Source organism: Mesoplodon mirus (assembly GCF_964341445.2).
Source record: "Mesoplodon mirus genome assembly, chromosome: 8".
Classification (NCBI taxonomy): domain Eukaryota; kingdom Metazoa; phylum Chordata; class Mammalia; order Artiodactyla; family Ziphiidae; genus Mesoplodon; species Mesoplodon mirus.
Window position 1 is genome coordinate 113,050,197 of NC_138984.1, and position 24,348 is coordinate 113,074,544.

The 24,348-nt window shown below is 47.1% G+C and overlaps 1 protein-coding gene across 3 annotated transcripts in view; it reads right to left on the reverse strand.

The window, feature by feature from the left end:
* The window catches only part of CYFIP1 (cytoplasmic FMR1 interacting protein 1), a 95,777-nt gene extending 73,783 nt beyond the window's left edge, over positions 1 to 21,994 (reverse strand). For 2 of the 3 annotated variants that reach the window (XM_082630804.1, XM_082630806.1), the window contains exon 1: positions 21,910 to 21,994. The gene's annotated coding sequence lies outside the window, so the exon portion shown is untranslated. The remainder of the gene's footprint in view (positions 1 to 21,909) is intronic. The other variant, XM_082630805.1, reaches the window with a different exon arrangement.
* Between the last annotated feature and the right edge of the window lie 2,354 nt (positions 21,995 to 24,348).

Genomic DNA, 24,348 nt, shown 5'->3' on the forward strand with positions numbered 1-24,348 from the left:
GCCCATGCCTGTGAGCTGGAGAGGCGGAGAGTGGGCGAGCTTCCCCGGTACGGCCGAGATGCAGGGATGCTGTGCTGTGACACACCGCAACACTCACAGCCAGCGAGACCCCGGGGCCCAGCTGCTTCCTCCTCCTATGCTCCCCACCTCCTGCCCTTGGGTGAGGGCCTCCCGGGGCCCAGGGCCTCTTCTGACTCAGCTGACACACCATCTTGCAACCAAAACTCAGGCTCAGGTCTGTGCAGGGCAGGGTCTTTGAAATCCTGCCTCCGTAAGGGGACCTCCCCTCTCCTGCCATGACATGGACCCCCTGCATGGAGCAGCACCAACCCCACTCCACCCAGGACCAGCACCTAGACAATGCTTCTGGCGTAGCTCACAAGCAGAGCGAGCTGGGGGCACCCTTCCTGGACTTGGAGCCGATGTGTGACCAGAGCTAAGGCCCAAGGAAGGCACCCTTTGAACCTCAGGTGGCCACCACAGGCAGGCATCAGAGAACCCCAGGTGGGCTCAGGGGACCACAGATGGGGATCAAGCCACCTCAGGTGGGCAGGAGGTCAAGGTTCCCAGTGCCGGGCTAGAGACCCCATGGCCGCTGCCCCCCTTTCTCCCCAACGTGGCACCGTCCACCCCTCAGCCTAGATCACCCTACAACTTCCCAACAAGTCATCCTCACGGTCACCCTCAGGGTGAGGTCATCACACTCTGACAGATGATCAGAGCAAGGCACAGAGCCGCACGGCCACAGAGTAAGGGCAGAGCCAGCGTGAGCCCAGCGCCAGGTGCCGTGTGCACCAGGGCCGAGCACAGCGGTAGAGAAGCCGGCCAGGCCTGAGGGCAGGAGAGGGGCAGCAAGAGCCCGAACCCCAGAGCAGCTGCTGGGGTCGAGAGAACAGCGCTGGGAATGGGGACGGGCTGCGGTGAGCAGCCCAGGGAGAGAAGAGGATGGTGTCCGTGAATCGCAGCAGCCACCACACACTTCAAAAGCAAGAACAGCAGATAACAGGACTTTTGTTGTTGAATGAGCACGATCTGATCGTTTTCCCTGTTTCTGGGCAGGACGAAAGGGAAGCCTCCTCTGTTTGCTGGCAGTTCAGTTCAAAGGTAATAATAGACAACGAGTCCTTACATAATTCAACAATTTTAAAAAAGGAAAAAAGAACACTTAGGCTAGGCTGCAGAGAATGAATAGAAATTAAAGCGGAGAGACTAATTTTCAACCTGGTAGCATGGGGGGCACCAAGAGATTAAAAGGAAAAGAGAAAAAAAAGTATGTGTATGTGTATGTTTGTTTTCAATAAGCCAGTATCACTGGGCGAACACAGGCTCCCCATCAGAACACTGGCTGCAGAGACAAGATGAAACAAAGGAGCAAGACAAGAAAGGTGCCTTAGGAGATGGACCTCAAAGGTGAGGCGCGGGCTTCCCTGGTGGCGCAGTGGTTGAGAGTCCGCCTGCCGATGCAGGGGACGCGGGTTCGTGCCCCGGTCTGGGAGGATCCCACGTGCCGCAGAGCGGCTGGGCCCGTGAGCCATGGCCGCTGAGCCTGTGCGTCCGGAGCCTGTGCTCCGCAGCGGGAGGAAAAAAAAAAAGGTTAGGCGCCAGGACAGATGGTGGGGGTAGTGAGGAGGGGCGCCCTCGGGGGTCCACGGTCCAGACTCCCTGAGAAGGCCCCGGAGAGTGCAGCGTCCGGAGGCATCCACTCCTGAAGGGTCCAGGCCTGGTTCAGACCCTCGATGCACCTCTGCCAACCACACACAAGGCTCCCTCCAGGCCCAGACAACCTCAGTCCGCACTGCCTGTGGGGACCGGCCTGATACAGGACATGGGCCACGGAGGGGGGTGCCTTGTGTTTTGCCAGATTAGAGGATAAACTTCTATCACCGTGGAGATGTATTTATTTTCTATGACCATCTATACCTCTAGTACTGCTCTGGAAACAAAAAAAAACAGCTAAAACATTTTCTGTTTGAATAACTTGCATGTGTTTGGAAGAGAACATTCATCTATTCGCAGATAAGGTAAAAACAAAGAGCGAGAATAAATAAATAGCAAAAAAGGTGGAGCCCAGTGGGGAAGGGACATCAGCTTGAGGAGGGCGACCATTTAGAAGGCTGGGTTAAAAACACTAAGAGAAACAGCTCAAAACATAAGCAGTTAAGCAAGCAAACTCGGTTTCTGGTTACTTCTCTTCCCCAAAGCAGCTGAATTTAAATCTTCCACAAATCAAGCATTTAAATCCAACTGGTCTTACACACCCATAAAAGAACTTGGCACATAGTTTCAGGGAATCTATCACTTTCGTCAAGGCAAGGTCTTAATTTACTGTCCATGAAAACAAATGAAATTAAAACTGTTACACTAGGTATGTGCCTATTAATAAACAGTAGGCTTCCAGGGACTGGGGGCGGGGGGAGGATGTGGACCCAGCTCATAAATGGGACTAAAAATTGACCCTGAGGCCCTGGAGGGTCAGGCAGCAGGAGCTGGCAACTGGATGCCCCGAGAAAGGGCTGCAGCGGGGGGATGCCAACCCATGGGCCAGGAACTGGAGACCAGGGGGCACGCCGAGCCAGACAGACGGGGCAGGGCGGGCAGGAGGCTGTGTGAGCACCATACACAGGTAGGGAGGGCGTCCAGCACAGATGGGGCCCGGGGTCAGACGCAAAGCTAAGTGAGGGTGCATCCCAGCCAAGAGCCAGCAAGCAGGCATTCTGCACAGGCCCGGTGAGCGTTAAAAGAGAGTTGCCAAGGCAGCTCGACACCCAGGTTGCAAAACATGGCAAAACCACAGGAGGGAAAATGCAGAACTCATGGCTCAGATGCCCATCCAGACGTCCTGACTGTGGCAGCACAGTGACAGCACTGCCTGTGTGTCACTGCCACCCTTCAAGCCCACGTGACCTGAGCCACAGGGTGCTCTTCTGGAAAGAGGGTCTCCCCAGCATCTCCAAACTTGTCATATTTTTTACTTTACAACTTGACAGCATTTCACTTGTCAAACCCCACAGCATAACCGAACCACAACAAACTACGAAATGTTTCCGCTAACATGCACAAGACGCACGCTGATTTTCTTCCTCTTCTATATATACAAAATACAGTACTTCCCAGGAAAGTACAAGCGTCCCATTTTTTGTGCAATCTGTTCACAGGTAAAATAAATCATCTGAGGAAGAGAAGCATACTTTATTCAACTGTGCCCTTCTCCCCCGCATTTTTAAACAACATGTTTTTCCAACTCCAGCCTTTTTCCCCAGATCAAGTGGGGTGGGGAGAGAGAATGGGGCTGCTATGATCTCTAGGCAAAAACTTCAAAATTAAAAAACAAACACCATCTTCTGCCCAGCTTTACTACTGAAGAAATGCAAACTGCACAAAAATTTTAAATTCCATTCTCGAAAGCGGCACTGGTCTCTTCTGCAGTTACCTCAAAACAATTGCTGCATCAACAGAAAAACAAAAGTCAAGTTTGCTTGAAAATCACGACAATAGGTGAAGTCTGAGAGAGCCGGCCGAGGGGTCTGGAGCCTGTCGGCCCCTCCCTCCTGACGCTGCTCTCGGCGCCCTCAGCCTCAGTCTGCAGACCTGGGACAGGGTCTCCCCAAGACACAGCGGTGTCTCAGCCTCCTGAACGCCCCCTCCCCCAGGGCGGCCTGCCCGGCCTCTTCCCAACCCAGAGCTCCTACGCCGCCCTCAAGCCTGCCACGCTCCTTTTTCATTCCTTTTAAACTAGGACTCTGACCCTGTCGCTCTCCTGCTTATATGCTTACAGCTGTGGTTCTCAAACCATGTTCCCTGGAACTCCGGGGTGCCCCACGATGGCAAGGCAGAGTAGCCCCGTGTTTATCTATTTTACGAACTGGGATGCCTCCTGAGATTTGTATGAAAAATGAGCCTGATGCAAATATAAAGCAATCAACAAAAGACGGAAATGGATCTAGGATGCCAGAGGAAAGTCTCAGTCCCTCGCAGCGTGCAGCGCCCACACGGGTCCAGCCTGACGCCTCTGCGCTGTGCCCTGCCACTCCCGCCACCCCCAGCGGGTCCCTGGGGAACGGAAATGCTCCACAGCTGCCGCGCCCACGCACCAAGGACACAGGTGAGCCCCACAGAGCTGGACACACTGCTGTGGGATGGAGGTTGGGACGGGGTGGGTTCTCCTGGAGTGGTGGTGGGGGTTTGTTTTCCCCCAAGGTCTGGGATTCCTCTGGTCTACTAATGCCTGACCATTTCTTTCTTTCTTTTTTTTTTTTTTTCGGTACGCGGGCCTCTCACTGTTGTGGCCTCTCTCGCTGCGGAGCACAGGCTCCGGACGCGCAGGCTCAGCGGCCATGGCTCACGGGCCCAGCTGCTCCGCGGCATGTGGGATCTTCCCGGACCGGGGCACGAACCCGCGTCCCCTGCATCGGCAGGCGGACTCTCAACCCCTGCGCCACCAGGGAAGCCCCTGACCATTTCTTTGTGACTCCGGCGGCCTTCATCTTTCACACAGAATCCAGTGCATGTGTCAGACACGAGGGGAGATAACAGTAGCAGCTCGGCGTGTTCTTTCTAGGATGGAGCCAAGCCCGGCGGTCTCTGGCACTGGGGGGGTGGTCACACCATGGAGAGGGTGCCACCAGCCTCCCGACTAGGCTGGGGGCTCCCCATCCACCGTGACACCGTGGCCGCTTCCTGCCCCAGAAAGAGGGAGAGTGAGCCTGCACACAGGCCTGCCAGGGGCGGACACTTGCCCAGCTCACCGCAGGGAAGGCCTGGCCCCCCGCACACAGACCTAGACGCTGCCCGCCCAGGCTCCGTCACCAGCGCCACTCCATACTGGAAGGTGGCCTCGTCCTTGCTTACACAGCCTCATAAATGCTCACCAAGAACTCCGACCCAGCAGTCCTTCTAAGCCTTCCCTTCGTGTGAGCCTTTTAACAAATTTTGACCTTCTAGAGAAAAGCCTAAGATGACCATATCTGGGCAGAAAAGTCCAGTATAATCGGTCCTGTGTATCCACAGATGCAAAACCTGGGGATACGGTGGACTGACTGTATTCATGGTACAACTTCCATCTTATATAAGTGACTTGAGCATCCGTGGATTTGGGTATCCACGGGAGCTCCTGGCACCCACCCCCGGCGGCGAGCGCGGGACGACAGTGTTTCCAGATGACTTCCGCGGCAGTGCGTCCCAGGAGGGGATTCTTAAGTCGCATGAATGTCTTCACAGCTGCAGGAGATGATCCATCAATCCCACTTCTGGCCATTTATTCAAAGGAAACAAAATCACTAATTCAAAAAGATATCTGCACCCCATATTCACTGTAGTATGATTTACAGTAGCCAAGACGTATTATGCCAAGTGAAATAAGTTAGGCAGAGCAAGACAAATACTGTATGATCTCACTTGTATGTGGAATCTTAAAAAGAAAGGGAGGAAGGCAGGGAGGGAGGGAGGGAGGGAGGAAGAAAGGAAACAAAACTCATAGATACAGAGAAGAGCTTGGTGGTGTGAGAGGCAGGGAGTGAGAGAACTGGGTGAAGGTGGTCAAAAGGTACAAACTCCCAGTTATAAAATAAATAAGTCATGGGGATGTAATGTACCGCATGGTGACTACAGTAAATAACACTGTATTGCATATTTGAAGGTCGCTAAGAAAACAGATCTTAAAAGTTCTCATCGCAAGAGAAAAATTTTTTGTGACTATGTAAGGTGATGGATGTTAACTAGACATGCTGTGGTGATCGTTTCACAATATATCCATATATCAAATCATTATACCTGAAACTAATATAATGTATGTCAGTTATTTCTCAGTTTTTAAGAAGTTACAGGTGGATTCAGGTGAGGTGCCCTCCCACAGGGTCCCACAGACACCAGCATGGCACCTCATCACAACATCCAGGGATCACTTGCATTTTTACAATTTAATAAGTGGAACCGCATCTAAATGTTCTTTTAATTTGCATTACTTTTATTCCTATTAAAGTTGAACAAATTTTTATACAGTAACCCTTTTTTTTTTCTTTTGTGACTTGCCAGCTTGGTTTGTTTTCTTGTTATTTTGTCCTTTGAAATCTCGGTATTTTCCTCATCAGTGTCAAGTACTCAACTACACCTCTTTATTAAAGACATCAAAACTGTGTGAAAGTTGCTACAAAAAATTTTCCCAGGTCACACTACTTGCCTTCTTATGTCACTTACTTCTTTCTTTGAAACCTCAGTTTAAAATTTTTACCATATCAACTGTTCAGCCTTCTGCCTTTGGAACTCCGTCTTTCACTTATAAATGTACCAAGTAGGAAGAACTGTGCCAGCCCCAACCAGGGAAGGGAGCAGTTTCTAAGGCACAGCCCCCGTCTGAGCAAACTGCTGACCCTCTGTCAGAAGTCAAACGATCGCCCACCTGAGAAGCAGTTCTGAGGCGGCAGGTGATCTCAAAGCATTAACTTAAAAGTCATACTGAGATCCAGAAAAAGGTCAGAAACTGACGGATGTTAGGAAGTTTTGGGGGGACCTCAGATGCATAACAGTTCCTAGACCCTGGCCCGTTCTCACCTTGTTATGGTAAAATGATGCCATAAAGACAGGTGAACCACCATCCACAACAAAAGCTAGGGTCCTGCCTGTGATATACAGCAAATCCCACCTGGGCATCAATCCCCTGCCTTCTTTTGTACAAGTGGCACCTCATCTATACATATTCTCAAAAAGGCACTTTTGAAATTCAGTCTTTATGAAAGGGATATTATGCTATCAATATACGTAATTGCCTGACTTACTTTTTTCACTGCTATTACTAAGAGGCATCCACACACTGTCACATGCTGCTCTGAAGTGCTGTTTTGACAGATGCATACTATTCCACTGAGCGAATGAACCAGGCTGTGTGCGGTCTCCTGAAGCTCCCTGTAACAGGGTGTTTGTTATTGTAAACTGTGAGGAAAAATCTTGCACATTAATATGTGCAATAGGGTTTCCCTGGTGGCGCAGTGGTTGAGAGTCCACCTGCCGATGCAGGGGACATGGGTTCTTGCCCCGGTCCGGGAAGATCCCACATGCCGCAGAGCGGCTGGGCCCGTGAGCCATGGCCGCTGAGCCTGCGCGTCCAGAGCCTGTGCACCGCAACGGGAGAGGCCACAACAGTGAGAAGCCTGCGTACCACACACACACACACACACACACACAAAATATATATATATATGTGCAATGGATTCTCTAGGACAGGGATTAGCAAACATTTTCTATAAAGGGCCAGAGTTGGTCATTGTTCTGTGGGTATGTAAGAGAATATCCTTATCCTTAGGAAATACACATAGGCACTGGGGGATGAATGGCCTCAAACTGATGTAAGAGTTTTGTCATGTGTTCTTTGTATTATTTGTATTTTTGCCATTTTTGTAAGGTTGAAATTATTTAAAAAGTAAAAAATGGAATATCTCTCTGAAAACTTTTTGTGAACATAAGGGAAAGGGAATGAAAAACGTTGAAAACAGATGTGTCCGTGACTGCAGATGTTTCGGTGAGCCTCACTGCTGTGACGCAGAGCAGGTGACACACCTGCGTCCACCGCAGAGTGAAACGCATCTTTCCAATCAGAGCAACTGCCTTGGAAATCCCTGTTGTCTGCCCAGAGTCCTGCACTCCTAATGAAAGCTTCTGACAGACCTATCGGAGATCTGGGCCAGGGACCACACGTCCTCAGGCAAATCAGCCCTCAGCAGTGATCATTTTCGTTCTATAATCAAATGCTTCAGACCACTGAAGAATGGTGGGCTTTGTTTAAAATATATATACACTCCAAATGTTTAGCTTCAATTACTTAATAATTTTACACTTCCCAGATTTAGGATCCGAAGAAACCAGCTTATACAAAATAGCGAGAGGTCTTAAAAAATGCAAAACCATTTCCACCTCTGGCCCAGAAAAAAGCAGCAAAGCTCCAAGAGCATCTATGTTTTTAAGTAGAACTCCTGGAGACATGTACTAGATGAAGTGTTTATGACTCAGATGAGACAATGCTCCTGGGACTTGCTTCACAACAGCCCAGTGTGGGCAGGGGTTGGTTACAGGTGAGCCTAGACCACTGTCGAGGGTTCATATACTATTCAATATTTTCTGTACCTCTGCACATTAAGGAATTTCCCACAACGAACAGTTTAACTGACACCTTGATCTTGGACTTCCAGCCTCCAGAACCGCAAGGAAATACATGTCCGTTGTTTAAGCCCCTCAGTCTGGGGTACCTTGATGCAGGAGCCCTAGCTAACATACAAACCTTTCAAAAGGGTTCGTTCCTGCAAAGATGCCAGGCACGCAGAAAGGCAGGAGGACCTGCGGCCCCAGGCAAGCGCAGGCCCACTACAGTTCACCAGCCTGGCCCCAAGCGTGTGGCATGGGGAGTTCTATCACTGGCACAAGGCCGCCAGAACCAACCGGCAAATTCAGGGCTGCCTCCCGCGTCTTTTCAAGCTCTCTAGCTATTACGGACTGTGCGCACTTCATGCCTTATCCAGCGCGTGTGGACAGAGACACCCACGGGGGCGCACGCACGGAGACCTTTTAGGGATGGAGTGAGCAGTCGACAATGACTGGGCCCTGAAATGCTGCGATTCCCAAAATCACCTCTGCCCTTGTGTGGGGGGGGCGGGGGAAGCTAATAAAGAAGCAGATAAAAGACGAAAGGAGAAATACGGATACGTGTACATAATTAAACTTCTTCAAGCAACCTGAGGTGCTCGGAAGCATCAGCTCGGGCTGCCACCGGGGCCGCCGGGGCCGTGGTGCGTCGGGTGGGCGCTGCCCTCCCCCACCCCTTCCTGGGAGCTGCCGGCTGAAGGCACAGAAAGCCGGGGAAAGGCGGGGAACCGGCCGGCTGTGAGGCCCGGAGAGCCGTGCAGGAGCGGGAAGGCGGCCTGGCCCGACCGCGGCTAGGGGACCTGCGACGGACGGCGACGCGCGTGGCCCCACCGGGCGGAAGCTGGGCCCTCGGGGAGAGCCGCGCGGGGTGGCGGGGGGGCTGTCCAGCGGGCTGCACGGTGCCCCAGTCGCTGTAAAGCCAATCACAAGCTCCGGAGGCGCAGAGTTCCCTAAACACGCCCGCGCAAAACACAACGCGGAAATGAATTGGCACAGCCACTATGGAGAACAGTATGGAGGTGCCCTAAAAAACTACAAATAGAACTACCATACGACCCAGCAATACCCCTACTGGGCATATACCCTGAGAAAACCATAATTCAAAAAGAGTCATGTACCAAGATGTTCATTGCAGCTCTATTTACATTGGGCAGGACATGGAAGCAACCTAAGTGTCCATCGACAGATGAATGAATAAAGAAGATGTGGCACATTTATACAATGGAATATTACTCAGCCATAAAAAGAAACGAAATTGAGCTATTTGTAATGAGGTGGATAGACCTAGAGTCTGTCATACAGAGTAAGTAAGTCAGAAAGAGAAAGACAAATACCGTATGCTAACACATATATATGGAATTTAAGAAAAAAATGTCATGAAGAACCTAGGGGTAAGACAGGAATAAAAACACAGATCTACTAGAGAATGGACTTGGGGATATGGGGAGGGGGAAGGGTAAGCTGTGACAAAGCAAGAGAGAGGCATGGACATATATACAGTACCAAACGTAAGGTAGATAGATAGTGGGAAGCAGCCGCATAGCACAGGGAGATCAGCTTGGTGCTTTGTGACCTCCTGGAGGGGTGGGATAGGGAGGGTGGGAGGAAGGGAGATGCAAGAGGGAAGAGATATGGGAACATATGTATATGTATAACTGATTCACTTTGTTATAAAGCAGAAACTAACACACCATTATAAAGCAATTATGCTCCAATAAAAATGTAAAAAAAAACAAAAACAAAAAAACACAACGGGGGCTAACTCTGCCGAAATGCACCCGACCTTCGGGAAAAGGGAGAACTCGGAGGGAACTCGAGCCTTTCATGCTCGGAGTCCGCAGGAAGGGCACGCACGGCTGTGTCTTCGCACAGCGAGCCGAGGCCCACAGCGCCGCAGCACCCGGGCTGCCTCTGCCCCAGTCTGGGGGGACCCCTAGGCTGAGTCACACCCCAGAGGCCCTATAATACAGCACATTTTCCCTCCTGCCTTGACCTCAAGGCAGAATCAAGACACCTGAGAGTTCCAGGAGCTTCTCAAGAGCCCTTCCAGGGTCATAGCCAATTCCACACAGCCTGTGGGCTAAGCCCAAAATGTGCCACTGGAGTCCAGGTGACACACAGAGAACCCGGCTCAGGGTCACCCAGAAGTGCAGGGCAGGAAGTCACATCTTCCATGGCAGCTGCCCCAGACCTCGGCCATTCTGGCAGAGGCTTCCCGGAGTGAACGAACTCTGCTCTATCCACCTCTGGTGTACCTGGGGCCATCTGTGGCCGCTGAGAGGGTCACAGCCTCTCAGTGCCTGTGTGCAAGGTCTGGCAGGGACACGTGGAAAGGTGTGTTCCCTCTTCCTGGTGGAGGGAGGGTAGGCAGTGTTGATTCTTCCCTGGCTCATATGGCAGTTCCAGAGGGCAGGGATCCCCCCCAAATCCCTTTCCACCCTTTGCATGGGGCTTACCTTGAAGCCAATCTTTGTTGGAGGAGGCAACTACCTAAAATGCAAATTAAAATACAAAAGAAAAACTACTCTCTATGATGATTAATTCTATGTGTCACCTTGACTATGCTATGGTATAATCCAGCTTTTGGTCAAACATTAGTCTAGATGTTGCTGTGCAGGTATTTCTTAGGTGTGATTTACATTTAAATGGGCACACTGAGTAAAGCCGATGACCCTCCATAGTGTGGGTGGGCCTCGTCCAAACAGTTGAAGACCTTAAGAGAAAAAACCGAGGTCCTCTTTGGATTTGAATTCTGCCCCCAGAGGGCCTTTGGACTCAAGCTGCAACATCAACTCTTCCGGGGTCTCAGCCTGCCTACTCTGAATTCACAATTGCCAGCCTCCACGATCACGTGAGCCAATTCCTTAAAATAAATCTCTCTCTATATATAAACATACCCTATTGGTTCTGTTTCTCTGGAGAATCCTGACTAATCCACACGCCCCCACCTCAATCAAAGCAAAGGAAGAAACCCAACTTGCATGTACAAGACCCTTATCAGTGTGGTGTCCAGGGAAGGAGCAAAACTTTACTGTCCAGAATCTGTGAAATTATCATGCATACACACAGGTCTGCTTGACTTAACACACTTAGTTATTCCATGACCCCTGGAGACAAACAACCCCAATCAGTCAAGAGTCCAGGTGGTTTTAAAGCTCATTGGTTTTATGGAGACTGGTCCTTCCAAGGAGGATTTGTGGAAAAAGACGAAAATTCTTTTTTTTTTTTTTTTTTTTTTTTTACACATCTTGATTTTATTCAACATATTCAACAGTATATCTTGGGGGAGTTTTACTTTTTAGTGTACATATATCTACTTCATTCTTTTTTTTTTTTTTTTTCTTTTTGTCATTATCTTTATTTTATTGTCTATTTCCCTCTCCATTTTTCTTTCTTTTAGTTGGCAATAAAATGCACCAAGTTTAAGCTACAGTTTGATGGGTTTTGACGAACGAATACAGCTGCATAACTATTGCCATGACCCTGATGTAGAACATTTCTTTTTTTTTTTTTTTTTTTAATTTTTTGCCTTATAACAAATTTAATCAGTTATACATATACATATGTTTCCATATCCCCTCCCTTTTGCGTCTCCCTCCCACCCTCCCTATCCCACCCCTCCAGGCGGTCACAAAGCACCGAGCTGATCTCCCTGTGCTATGCGGCTGCTTCCCACTAGCTATCTACCTTACGTTTGGTAGTGTATATATGTCCATGCCGCTCTTTCACTTTGTCACAGCTTACCCTTCCCCCTCCCCATATCCTCAAGTCCATTCTCTAGTAGGTCTGTGTCTTTATTCCTGTCTTACCCCTATGTTCTTCATGACATTTTTTTTCTTAAATTCCATATATATGTGTTAGCATACAGTATTTGTCTTTCTCTTTCTGACTTACTTCACTCTGTATGACAGACTCTAGGTCTATCCACCTCATTACAAATAGCTCAATTTCATTTCTTTTTATGGCTGAGTAATATTCCATTGTATATATGTGCCACATCTTCTTTATCCATTCATCCGATGATGGACACTTAGGTTGTTTCCATCTCCGGGCTATTGTAAATAGGGCTGCTATGAACATTTTGGTACATGTCTCTTTTTGAATTATGGTTTTCTCAGGGTATATGCCCAGTAGTGGGATTGCTGGGTCATATGGTAGTTCTATTTTTAGTTTTTTAAGGAACCTCCATACCGTTCTCCATAGCGGCTGTACCAATTCACATTCCCACCAGCAGTGCAAGAGTGTTCCCTTTTTTCCACACCCTCTCCAGCATTTATTGTTTCTAGATTTTTTGATGATGGCTATTCTGACTTGTGTGAGATGATATCTCATTGTAGTTTTGATTTGCATTTCTCTAATGAGTAAAGATGTTGAGCATCCTTTCATGTGTTTGTTGGCAGTCTGTATATCTTCTGTGGAGAAATGTCTGTTTAGGTCTTCTGCCCATTTTTGGATTGGGTTGTTTGTTTTTTTGTTATTGAGCTGCATGAGCTGCTTGTAAATTTTGGAGATTAATCCTTTGTCAGTTGCTTCATTTGCAAATATTTTCTCCCATTCTGAGGGTTGTCTTTTGGTCTTGTTTATGGTTTCCTTTGCTGTGCAAAAGCTTTTAAGTTTCATTAGGTCCCATGTGTTTATTTTTGTCTTTATTTCCATTTCTCTAGGAGGTGGGTCAAAAAGGATCTTGCTGTGATTTATGTCATAGAGTGTTCTGCCTATGTTTTCCTCTAAGAGTTTGATAGTGTCTGGCCTTACATTTAGGTCTTTAATCCATTTTGAGCTTATTTTTGTGTATGGTGTTAGGGAGTGATCTAATCTCATACTTTTACATGTCCCTATCCAGTTTTCCCAGCACCACTTATTGAAGAGACTGTCCTTTCTCCACTGTACATTCCTGCCTCCTTTATCAAAGATAAGGTGACCATATGTCCGTGGGTTTAACTCTGGGCTTTCTATCCTGTTCCATTGATCTATCTTTCTGTTTTTGTGCCAGTACCATACTGTCTTTAAATTCTTTAAAATGGAACAGCTTGAGTAGGTCAAGCTTTAGATAGGGATTTAAATAGAATGCAAATCCTCATCACCACGTCTGACTTGGGGCGGTGTGGTTCTTCAGAGCAAAGTGTACCTTCTTCTGTGAGTATCTTCAAGGACGAATCATTGCCCACCCTCCCCCTGCCACCCCAGTCCTGGCCAGGACAACACAGGCACAAGGCATGGGCATGCTAGCTCTGAACATAAAATTCTGGCTGTCAAATCAGGTTCCAAGATGAAACTCACTGCTCTCTAGGCATTGGTTTTTCTCTCCTGTGGAACAAAATTCCCCCAAGAGAGAGTGAAGAACAGGACCTGACAACCCTGGCGAGTGAAGTATCTGAGATATAAATACAAATCACAAATACACTTGCTTCAAAAGTCACAGCAGCTATCACTGTCCATTTGTCTTGTTCACAACTAAAAAATGTGAAAGCCACAGTTCAAGGCCTGTGATTTCTGTCCCCACAGCCTTGTGTGGAGGTGAGGCAGCCATGATGAAGTTGGATGGGGGCACAGCCAGGTAAATGAATGCGCAGCAAGCTTCTGCTGAACAACACAAGTGCACACCAGGCTCAGACCAACACAAAGGTAAAAAACACATCCCTATGTTCTTGAGACCATGTTCTGAGAGGCCTTTAACACAGAAAGTTCATATAAATGCAAATCTTATCCCTGGAGTGCTCTGAAATCTTATTAGATAGCCTGAATTCAGGCCCGAGCTGCCATATTTAAGCCCCATTCATGGTGCTAGGTTCTCTACTGGCTCCTACAGAGCATAAGCTCTGTCCCTAAGCCCCTCACTTATGGCCAAAGGGTCTCCAGATATAAAAAGAACAAATAACAAAATGGCAAATGTAAATCCTACCATATAAGTTATCTGCATTACGTGTAAATGGAGTACACAATCAAAAGGCAGACATTGATAGAATGGATTAAAGAAACATGCTGTGAGAGACAAATTTTAAATTCAATGATACAGGGAGGGTGAAACGAAAAGGATGGGAAAAGATATAACATGCAAAGAGAAACCAAAGGTGGCCAGAAGTAGCTATATGAATATTAGATAAATATTAGACAAAATAGACTTGAAAACAAAAATCGTTACTAGAAACATTATGACAAAATGGTCACTCCACCAGTGAGATGTAACAACTATTAACATATTCACCTAATGAAACAACCTCAGAATACATGAAACCACAGAGAACATGATCTTATATGTAGAAAATCCTAAAAAACCACAAAAATCACAAAAAAACCTGTTACAGCTAATAAATGAATTAAGCAAAGCTGCAGGATACAAAAGCAACACATAAAAATCAGCTGCATTTCTATACATTAGCAATGAATATTCCAAAAAGAATATTAAGAAAACAATTCCGGGCTTCCCTAGTGGCTCAGTGGTTGAGAGTCCACCTGGCGATGCAGGGGACGTGGGTTCGTGCCCCGGTCCGGGAAGATCCCACATGCCGCAGAGCGGCTGGGCCCGTGATCCATGGCTGCTGAGCCTGCGCGTCCGGAGCCTGTGCTCCGCAACGGGAGAGGCCACAGCAGTGAGAGGCCCGCGTACTGCAAAAAAAAAAGAAAAAAGAAAAAAGAGAAAAGAAAACAATTCCATTTACAATAGCATCAAAAAGAAAAAAAAAAACTTAAGAATAAATTTAGGAACTTCTCTGGTGGTCCAGTGGTAAAGCATCCGCCTTCCAAAGCAGGGGACACAGTTTCGATCCCTGGTCGGGGAACTAAGATCCCACATGCCGTGGGGCAACTAAGCCTGGGCGTCACAACTACTGAGCTCGTGGGCCTCGACGAGAGAGCCCATGTGCTGTAAACTACAGGGCCCAGGGTCTCCAGAGCCCGTGAGCCGCAACTAGAGAAAGAAAACCCACATGCCACAATGAAGACCCAACGCAACTAAAAAAAAAAAAAAAGAATAAATTTAAGCAAGGAGGTGAATGATTCATACACTAAAAATTACAAAACACAGACTTCCCTGGTAGCCCAGTGGTTAAGACTCTGTGCTCCCAATGCAGGGGGCCTGAGTTTGATCCCTGGTCAGGGAACTAGGTCCCGCATGCATGCCGCAGCGAAGATCTACATGCTGCAAATAAGACCCGGTGCAGCCAAAATAAATAAATAAATATTTTTAAAAATCACAAAACACTGCTGAAAGAAATTAAAGACACAAATAAATGGAAAGATATTCCATGTTCATGAACTGGAAGACTTAATATTATTAAGATGACAATATAGGAAATTCCCTGGCAGTCCAGTGGATAGGACTCCACACTCTCACTGCCAGGGGCCTGGGTTTGATCCCTAGTCAGGGAACTAAGATCCCGCAAGCCACGTGGGGCAGCCAAAAAAAAAAAAAAATTTACAATATAATCCAAAGCCATCTACTGATTCAATGTAACCCCCTTCAAAATTCCAAAAGCATTTTTTGCAAAAATAGAAAAGCCCACCTTAAGATTAATATGGAATCTCAAAAGACCCAGAAGAGCAAAAACAATCTTGAAAAAGAACAACAAAGCTGGAGGTCTCACATTTACTGATTTCAAAACTTACTATAAAGCTACAGTAATCAAAATAGTGTGGTACTGGCATAAAGACTGACACATTGACTAAAGAAACAATAAAGAGCCCAGAAATAAACCCTTGTGTATGTGGTCAAATGATTTTCAACAAGGGTGTCAAGACCATTCACTGAAGAAAGGACAGTCTTTTTAACAAATAGTGTTGGGAAAACTGGATATCCACATTCAAAAGAATTAATTGGATCATCACCTTACACTATATATGCAAATTAACTCAAATGAACAAAAAACCTAAACAGAAGAGCTAAAATTATAAAACTCTTAGAAGAAAGTATATGAGAAAATCTTCATGACACTGGATTTGGCAATGATTTCTTTTTTTTTTTTTGCGGTACGCGGGCCTCTCACTGCTGTGGCCTCTCCCGCTGCAGAGCACGGGCTCCGGACGCGCAGGCTCAGCGGCCATGGCTCACGGGCCCAGCCGCTCCGCGGCATGTGGGATCTTCCCGGACCGGGGCACGAACCCGTGTCCCCCGCATCGGCAGGCGGACTCCCAACCACTGCGCCACCAGGGAAGCCTGGCAATGATTTCTTGAGTATGACAGCAAAAGCACTAGCAACAAAAGAAAAAGTAGATAAACTGGACATGAAACTTAAAAACATTTGTGCACCCAAGGACAAGACAATGAAAAGATAACCCACAGAATGCGAGAAAATACTTGCAAATCCTGTATCTGATAGGGGATTGTTATCCAAAATATATAAAGGATTCCTAAAACTCAACACTAAAAAAACCAAACAACATGATTAAAAAATGGACAAAGGATTTGAATAGACGTTTCTGTAAAGAAGATACACAAATGGCAAATAAGTACATGAAGAGATGATCGACACCATTAAGCATTAGGGAAATGCAAATCAAAACCAGAATGAGATACTACTTCACACCCATTAGGGTGGTTATTATTAAAAAAAAAAAAAAAAAAAAAAAACACCAGAAAATAACAAGTGTTGGTGAGGATGTGAAGAAACTGGAACCCTTGTGCATTGCTGGTACACATAAAGGCTGGTGAAGCTGCTACGGAAAACAGTACGACCACTGCTCAAAGAAATGAAACACTGAATTACCATGTTCATGGCAATGCTTAATTGGTGTCTGGAATAGTCATGTTCACAGACAGGAAGTAGAATCATTGCTACCAAGAGCTGGAGGAATAAGGGAATGGGGAGTTAGTGTTTAAGTGGGTGCAGACACAGACATAGAAAACAAACTTATGGTTACCAAAAGGGAAGTGGGGGGAGGGATAAATTGGGAATTTGAGATTAACAGATACTATTATATATAAAATAGATTAACAAGGACCTACTGTATAACACAGGGAACTATATCCAATATCTTATAATAACCTATAATGGAAAACGATCTGAAAAAGAACAGATATGTGTGTATGTATGTATATGTATGTGTATATATATGTGTATATATACAAAACGGAATCACTTTGCTGTACACCTGAAACATTGTACATCAACTATACTTCAATAAAATAAAGAAATAAATAAGTGCAGAGGTTCAGTTTGGGATGAAGAAAAAGTTCGGGGATGGATAGTGGTAATGGCTGTACAACTTAATGTTACTAAACTGTACACTTAAAATGGTTAAAATGGTAAATTTTGGGTTATTTGTATTTTATTATAGTAAAAAAAATCAGGCAAGGTGATTTCCCCAATTTATTTTTGTTTTTAATCATTTTTTTCAGATATTCCAGTTTATTTTCCCCTTCATATAAATTTTAGTCAGTTTGTCTTTTATCTATAAAAACATCCTCCTGAGACTTCTAATAAACAAAAATATCTTATGGCCCAGCAAGAACACTTCTAGATTTCTATCCAAAAGACATTATAACATATGCCCACGTAAAGACTTGCACATGAGTCTTCATAGCAGCAGTTATTCATAACAGGCAAAAAATGGATCTAATGGAGGGTTAAACAAAATGTGATATATCCATACAATGGAATACAATGCAACAAAAAGGAATGAAATGCTGGTACATGCTAGAACAGGGATAAACTCCAAAAACATTATGCTAGGTGAAGGAAGCCACACATAAAGACCACAAATTGTACACTTTCGTTTATGTTAAATGTCCAGAAACGGCAAATCTATAGAAGAAAGCAAATTAGTGATTAGCTGGAATAGGGCCTACGAATGGGGATTAACTGTGAGAGGTCATGAGCGATCTTATTGGGGTGATCCGTATGTTCCAAAACTGGGTTATGGTGCTGCTGCCCAACTCCGTAAATCTACTAAAAATCACCGCCCACTTGAAATAGGTAAATTTTATAGTATGTACATTATACATCAATAAAGTTAAAATATTTTTTTGCTGCAGTATTTGATTGGAATTGTGTTAAATCTATAGATCAATTTGGAGAGAACTGACATCTTTACTATGTTGAGTGTTCCAACCCGTGACCACAATGTGCCTCTCCATTTATTTACATGATCTTTGATTCATTCATCAGCATTTTGTAGTTTTCAGCATATAGATCCTGCATGTGGTTTAATTAAATTTATATGTAAGTATTTGATTTTTTGAAGCTGCTGAAAATGGTATTTTTTAAAATTTCACTTTCTAATTGCACATTGCTTGTATATAGAATAAGATTGACTTACATGTGTTGACTGTATTTTGTGACCTGGTTAAACTTCACTTACTAGTTCTAATAGTTTTTTCACAGATTCCTTGGATTTTCTATGTAGATACCATCTGCAAAAAGGGACAATTTTATTTTCTCTTTCCAATCTGCCTTTTATTTATTTTTCTGACCTTATTGCCCCGGCTAAAATAAGGTTTTTAAATTACACAGATGTAGTTAACCCATGCTATACTTATTTTGGTTGCAAAACCAATGAGTAGCTAGGACTGGTTAGTTATACAAAAGCTTTAGAAAACATAGCAGGAATAGCAACAGCCCCTTATACAGTACATTTCCTATATACATTACACCTCATATGATCTTCATCGCAACCTAATAGGTGCTTTTCCCACGATACCAAAGAAGAAATATGGTCGAAGGTAGTCCAAGCAACATACCCGCCAGGGCTCAGGTGAACGGTGAACATATAGCAGACATCAACAACAGTCCAAGCAGTAGATTTGCCAAGACCCAACTTGATCACACCTGCTAAAATGTATCTTTCTTCCCACTGGCTAGTGGGCGGCCCCAGGCACTGACTGAGCTGACCCCTCTATAAACTGGTGCTAGTGAAACGCAGATCAAAAGCCAGGACATAGACTGTCACACAGTGAGAGGGGCTGAGGGAACACTGGCCCACCTGGGGAGTGGAGGCAGGTGCTCCTGGAGTGGTACCTGAGCAAGCACAGTGCCTTCAAAAAATCGCAGGTAAATGATTCAATAGGTGTGTGAGGGTCAGGTCCCAGGGTCTAACATTTTGCAGAACGCATTATTGACAGCTTCTTTCTAATTTTTTTTTTTTTTTTTTTTTTGCGGTACACGGGCCTCTCTCACTGTTGTGGCCTCTTCCGTTGCGGACCGGACGCGCAGGCTCAGTGGCCATGGCTGACGGGCCCAGCCGCTCCGCGGCATGCGGGATCTTCCCGGACTGGGGCACGAACCCGTAGTCCCTTGCATCAGCAGGCGGACTCTCAACCACTGCGCCACCAGGGAAGCCCGTGCTTCTTTCTAAGTTTTAACTTACGAGTGTGCAGTCGGATGGCTGGATTCAAAGTCGGGCTCTGCCACTTACCAGGCATGTAACTTTAGACACATACTTCACCTCTTGGTCAGTTTCCTCATCCATAAAGTGGGAGTAATAATTGCACCCACCTCTGAGGGTCGTGAGAATAACTAGTATATAGAACACTCAGGAGTTAGCGAACTACAGCCCACGGTCTGCTTCTACAAGCAAAGTCCTACTGGGGCACAGCCATACTCATTCATTACAGACTGTCTGTGCCGACTTCTGCTGCAACAGTGCAACTGGGGAGGCTGTGACAGAGACCCTACGGCCAGCAAAGCCGTAAGTAGTCACTATCTGGACCTTTACAGGAAAAGTAGCCCTGGCTTAGAACGATGCTGGAGCAAAGTAAGTGCTCAAGGAATGTTAGCTATTATTTAGACCCTAATTTACTTCCAGAACGATAAACTTGAGTATATACATAAAGATATACACACAAGCATTGACTATGGGGGTGACAAACATAAAATAACAATGTCAATTGACAGGTGGTTGATTAAATAGATTGTGATGCAGCTACACTATATACAGCCATTAAAAGGAATGAGGGCTATCCATGTGTATATATATACTGCATGTGCCAACATGTTAAGATTTCCGACATCTTTAAATAATCCGAGATCATTAAGTGAAAAGGTATGATGCTACATGCAGTATAATCTCATTATGTTACAAAAGGAACACACACAAACAAAACCTATGTGTATGCACAGAAAAGGCTACATACCAAGATAGATGTCCTGAGGGAATTTCACTTTTAGTATATGTAGTTAAGTACTGTTTGACTATTTTAATAAGCTGAAGCTCTGTAATTTTTCTCATGACTCAAAAGTTATTTGAATGGCTCAGGTTGTACCCTAGTGGTACAAGTTTTAAACTTTAATGTCTTTACCCCAGGGACAAACCAGAGTATGGATGAATCGCAAACGCATTATGCTAAGTGAACTAACCAGACTCAAAAACCACATTTGACATTCTGGAAAAAGCAAAACTGTAGGAATGGAGAACAGATCAGGGGTCAGGAGTTGGGAATGGGGTTGCCTATAAAGGGACAGGAAGAAGGAGTTCAGGGGGGTGATAAAGCTGTTCTGTATCTTGACTGTGGTGGGAATCACACTACACTAAGCATTTGTTAAAACTCACTGAACTGTACCCCACAAAGTGAATCTTACTATGTGTCAACTTAAAAATAAATTTAAGTAAACACACATACAAAACAAAAACACTTGGGGAGTAACTCTTCTTTGGGCGACCTATGAGCACACAAATGTATGTATTAATACAGGAAATGTCTGCCACCACGTTTCCCTGGTTCGCCTCTGGCACAGAGATGATGCCGCTGCGCGAAGGCAGCGTTGGCACCACCTTCCTAACTGAATTCCCACAAACGCAAACCTGCCGTGGCCCTGATTGTTTTCTTCGGGCTCCGTGCGTGTAGGTTCTGCGCTTTACTCGGAAAACCTCGAAGGGCCTCCAGGGAGAAGGGACGGCAGGCACCGGCGCGCACCGTCACAAGGCCGGCGCCCCAGCCGAGCGGCCCGGGCAGGATCTTCCAGCACCAGCCCCGAGCCGCTGCAGCCGCTGGTGAGCTGTCAAGAACAGCAACCTGAGCTAGGCAAGGGGAATCACTGCTGATTCAATCACGGATCATTGACGGAATCACGTCGATTACGGCCAAGAAATACCACCCGGCTCACCAGCTTCGGCCAAACACGGCGCGGCGAGGCGCACAGCACCCTCGTCTCCTGTAAAGGGAAACTCCCAGGTCTCCCACAGAAGCGCGGACCGTCCAACACGGGGCTTCATAAGCAACGCTATCCTGCCGTTCAGACTGGACACTAGAGTGGACGTGGTCCGGACACCTCTCTCGGCTTAGAAAACGCTCCTTAAGCCCCATGGCCAAATTACTCTTCCGCCCTTTTCTCCCGCCCACCAAGCGCTGCGAATTAGGAGCACGCATTTCAGGCTTGAAATACACAATTGAGTCTGGCTGTACTGAACCGCGCTGCCCAAGTAACAATCCCGGCTCCTTAACAAAGCCCCGAACTCCTCTCTCCAAGAATCTGCAAAATGGTCTCGCTCGGCCAGTCTCCCTCCTTCCCCCAGAGCGGGGCACAAAGCCGACCTCAGCGCAAACCGCCTGCTCCTTGCTTTCCAACAATAACTGCAAAACCCCAGTGCACCCCGTCCCCACTGGAGTTTCGCCACGTGCCGGGGGCGCTGGGGCAGGGGTCCGCGCCTCCCGGGCCGGAGCGCGGTGGCCAGGGCCATCCTGGGAGGCGGCGCAGCCGGGGAGGCCGCGCGGCCGAGGTCCAAGTCCCGGCCGCTCGCGGGGCCCCGGCCCGGCATCGCCGCCTTCCAGCTCCCTCCCGGCCGGGTTTCGAGCGAGGTCCGGATCCCACCTGGGCGGCGGGGTGGGGCGGAGGCGGCAGCGTTCCTCACCTTGGTCCGCGGCGGCGGCTCTGGGGTCCCGGGCGGGCCCTGGGAGTTTCCCGGCCGAATGAGTCACCGAGGCGGGTCGGGAATGCTCCAGGAAACACCCGGCCTCCTCCCCTTCCTCCCGGGGCGGGGGCTCTCCCGGCTCGGCCCCTTCCTCCCGGCGCTCCTCCCTCCGCGCTCCTTCCCCAGCCCAGTCCCTCCGCTCCTCCACGCCTAGCTTCCCTCCCCCGACCCCGCAGTCGGGCAGTGTGCCGGGCCGCGCTCCCCTCCGGCCGCAGAAAATGCTCCCCAGAGAAGAGAGCCTCCAGGGCCACCTGCCGGCTTCGGCGACCTCAGCTCTGCCTGGGACCGCGGCGGGGGGGGGGGGGGGGGGGGGCGGCTCTTCCCCGTGGAAGCTGCCCGGTTTGGGCCGTAAAAAGAGCGGGGGGTGAGCACCCTGTCCCGGGGCTCCACAGGGTCAGGGTGGCGGGTGAGATGAGCTGCAGAAGGGACTTGGGGGGACACCCAAGCGGGCTGGCCTGGCGCCCCACAGCCAGGGAGGAGGTGCGCACACCTGCGCTCCGCGGGCTTGCAGCCGGGTGCGACTGGGACACGCCGCCGGAACCGAGCCAGCTGGGAGAAAATGACCCGGTATGGACCCTGCAGTGATCGCATCTCCCCTCTGAGCCGGGGGCAAAGGCGTGCGCAGGCTTGTGGGAATGGCTGACAAGAAGTCCTGACGAACTAGCCCCAAAACACACTCTTGAGAGGCCAAATCAACAACACGTCTTATGGAATCGCTGAGTGGAGTGAGCTTGTCACAAACATGCTTAGGAGAAAAATTTCCCTAAACTACACTCTCCCCACACCCCCACCCCCGCCGAGTTGTAAGGGAGAGCAATAAAGATGGGCAGCGGGTACTGAAAACCACAAGAAGTTTGATTACCTCCTGGCTGTCCCCCAGATGATGCAAAAAGTTGCAGCAAATGGATCCTGACTAAACCAGAATCTGTCAGTTGTCTAAATATTCAGAGACCACTTTTTCTAGAAGCTCCTGGAGGTCCCTCACACTCCTGCAAAACATGGGTTTTGAGTGGCTTTCTGGTTCCCAGCCAGCCCACACATTTTCAATCAGCAGAAATACTGCATCTCTCTGCCCAGGGCTGAGTCTCAAAGTTAGATTCCAAAGGATTGGGTTTTTTTGTTTGTTTTTGTTTGTTTGTTTTCCTGTTTTTTTATACTGTAGGTGAAGTGCTGAAATACAAATTCAAGGTGTATTGTGATAATTTTTAAATATCATAATCCCTAGAGCAATTAATAAAAAATAAGCAATTAAAAAAAATCCGGGCTTCCCTGGTGGCACAGTGGTTAAGAATCCGTCTGCCAATGAAGGGGACACAGGTTCGAGCCCTGGGTCGGGAAGATCCCACATGCTGTGGAGCAACTAAGCCCATGCGCCACAACTACTCAGCCTGCGCTCTAGAGCCCTCGAGCCACAGCTACTGAAGCCCAAGCGCCTAGAGCCCACCGCAAGAGAACAAGAGAAGCCACCGCAGTGAAAAGCTTGCACACTGCAACGAAGAGTAGCCCCAACTCGGGGCAACTAGAGAAAGCCCATGGGCAGCAAGCAAGACCCAACACAACCAAAAAAAAAAAAAAAAAATTCCAGAAATAAAATGGAATGCTAAGATATAAATCTGAAGAAAGCAGCAAAGGAGGAGCAAAAAGCACATGGGACAAACAGTAATGAAAAGCAAGCTGTTAGGCTTAAATCCAACCATATTAGTAATTACATTAAATGTAAATTAACTAAACACTCCAAAGAAATTGTCACGTTGGATAAAAACAAAACCTAAATATAAGGCTGTTTAAAAGAGACATACTTTAAATATAAGGACACAAAGTGGTTGAAATTTTAAAAGATGAAAAACCATCTACCATGCCTATGCCAATCCCGAGAAAGTTGGGGTGACTGTATTAATATCAAAGTAGATCTTAAGGGACTTCCCTGGTGGTCCAGCGGCTAAGACTCTGCACTCCCAGTGCAGGGGGGCAGGTTTGATCCCTGGTCAGGGAACTAGATCCCACATGCCACAACTAGGAGTTCGCATGCCACAACTAACGATCCCGCATGCCGCAAGGAAAATCCCGCAAGCCGCAACTGAGACACGGCGCAGCCAAATAAATAAATAAATAAATAAATGTTCAAAGTAGACCTCAAGACAAGGAGTGTGACCAGAAATTAAAAGGGACGTTTGGTAAACATAAATGGGTCAATTAATTCAGAAAAAAATGACAATTTTTAGTGTGTATGCAACCAAACAAGCTTTGAAATACTTTGCAAAAATTGATAGAATCAGAAGAAATAGGCAAATACAGTCATAATTAGAGATTTAACACCCCTCTCTTAGTAATCGATAGAACAGGCAGACACCAAAATAAGTAAAGATGCAGAAAAAAGTT